This window comes from Bubalus kerabau, chromosome 5 (assembly GCF_029407905.1).
Source record: "Bubalus kerabau isolate K-KA32 ecotype Philippines breed swamp buffalo chromosome 5, PCC_UOA_SB_1v2, whole genome shotgun sequence".
NCBI lineage: Eukaryota > Metazoa > Chordata > Mammalia > Artiodactyla > Bovidae > Bubalus > Bubalus kerabau.
In genome coordinates, this window is record NC_073628.1 from 81,631,635 (window position 1) to 81,634,108 (window position 2,474).

The window sequence follows — 2,474 nt, forward strand, 5'->3', positions numbered from 1 at the left end:
CTATTTCTTCTTTCTCTCATAATGTGCAGCAGCAGGTAGAAAGATCTCTCGAAGGTTGCTCCAGTGCCCATGGGAGTGGATGTGCTGGGAAGCCTGGGGCTCTGCTGATGGGGGCCTGGCCATGTGGCGGCGGTGCTGGCACCAGGCTCGGTCGCCTCTGTACCGCTTGTTAGTGGTCTGGTTGGTGGCAGCCAGGTACAGACAGAAGCACAGGTAGCCCCCCAAGAGGAAGCTCAGCACCACGACAAAGCCCACCAGGAAGAGGATCCTTGGGAAGGTCAGGAACAGGTACTGAATAAGGAAGACAGGGTCAACAACCTACAAGTGTCCGGGGTCATCAATGTAAGTCTCTAGGTACAAGTCTGACATCACCACCAGCTGGACCAGGAACATGGTGCTCACCACGGCCATGGTGGTGGCTGAGACTGTCAGCGTCAAGAGGTAGGAGAGGAAATACCAGGTGTTCCAGGCCCCGATGCAGTTTTTCACTCACACACAGTGATGGTCAAACTGGTACACACACAGGTTACACACTTGGTGCTTGGACCGCGCTGGTTTCCTTAAATCACAAGTAGGACACCTCCTGTTCTTTGGGAACATCATTTCATCGAATGCATAAACTTAAAGGAACAGTCATTTGCTTGCTTTTGTTATGGTACCAGGGTTGGTTACACAACTAAGGGAAAAAAAAAAAAAAGTTTACAATCAGCAGTAGATAAGGCAGAAAAATGTAATACAAAAACTCCAGCTCTTGACAGAGGCCGAATATTTCCCAGATATATTTGGTATAAACCATCCCTTGCAAGGTGAGATGCAGGATAGCGAAGCTGTAGTTTCTTGTATGGAAGAGGTAACGAAGCACTCTTAGCATGGCTCTCTGAAGACATTTGGGAATTATATATGAACATATCTGTGCTCCTCTGCTGATTAGGCCTTGCAAGTAATGGGTTTTTGAGCCGATGCAGATCATCACAAAACCAACCAGCACCAAAGCCAGGTAGAGCAAGAAGAGAACCAGAGAGTCCATCCTGGGGATATTTCTTTTGTCTGGATAGCTTTCAGCCAGCAGCTCTGGCATCCTTCCTCCAAACGTTCACGGAGAACTCAAACGGCCTCTCCTCTTGCGCAGCGCCGTGCGCCTGGCACAACACGCAGCACCCAAAGCTACAGGAGACATGGTTCTCCTAGGGGGCTGGATCTGGTGCTGGGATCTGTCAACAACCAGCTGCCTCGGGCTGGCACCTCCAGGGCGTGTCCCCAGACCCACTCCAGTATTCTTGCCTGGAGAATTCTATGGACAGAGGAGACTGGTGGGCTACAGTGCATGGGATCACAAAGAATCGGGCACGACTGAGTGACTTTCACCCATTTACTCCCTCCCTCATATATAACTGGGCTTTCCCGGTGGCTCAGATGGTAAAGCGTCTGCCTGTAATGTGGGAGACCTGAGTTCGACCCCTGGGTCGGGAAGATCCCCTGGAGAAGGAAATGGCAACTCAATCCAGTACTCTTGCCTGGAAAGTTCCATGGACATAGGTGCCTGGTAGGCTGCAGTCCATGGGGTCGCAAAGAGTCGAACATGACTGAACGACTGAACAAAGTTGATTTACAATGTTTGAAGTATATAGCAAAGTGAATCACATATTCTTTTTCAGATTTTTTTCCATTATAGGTTATTACAAGATATTGAATATAGTTCCCTGTGCTGTACAGTAGGTCCTTGTTTTTTATTTTATATATAGTAGTGTGTATCTGTTAATTCCAAATTTCCAATTTATCCCTCCTCCCACCTTCCCCTTTGGTAATCATATGTTTATTTTTTATGTATATGAGAGTATGACCTCATCTTAGCTCTATTATACCTGCAAAGATCCTATTTCCTAATAAGATCACATTTTCAGGTACTGGGTACAGTTCCCTTTGGGCTTCTCAGGTGGCTCAGTGGTAAAGAATCCATCTGCCAATGCAGTAGATCTGTGTTTGATCCTTGGGTCAGAAAGATCCCCTGGAGAAAGAAATGGCCCCTGCTCTAGTATTCTTGCCTGGGAAATCCCATGGACAAAGGAACTTGGAGGGCTACAGTCCATGGAGTCCCTAAAAGAGTCAGACACGACTGAGCGACTAAACAGCATGGTTCCCTTTACAGGTCCTGGTGCAGTTGGAACTTCAGTGTATCTTTTTGGGAGACACAGTTGAACCTGCTGTTTGCAATGCCTGCTAAGCAAATAGTAGGTGACTAAATTATTTGCTGAAGAAATAAATAAAAGGAATGGCATGATTGGATATTAGATGTGCATGTGGTTTTTTGAGACTACTGTGGATCTGAAATGCTGGGTAGAGGAGTTTGGACAATGCTCTAGGGTGGTAAAGCTTGTTGAGAAACACTGAGTTGATTTTATAGGGTTAAGCAAGGGAGAATTGTAGCTTATAGCTTGGGATTTAAGAATTCTAGATTTTCAGTCTATCTAAAGATG

The 2,474-nt window shown here is 46.5% G+C and overlaps 1 pseudogene; it reads right to left on the bottom strand.

The window, feature by feature from the left end:
• On the bottom strand, positions 1 to 1,070 carry LOC129653942 (palmitoyltransferase ZDHHC4-like; annotated as a pseudogene).
• Between the last annotated feature and the right edge of the window lie 1,404 nt (positions 1,071 to 2,474).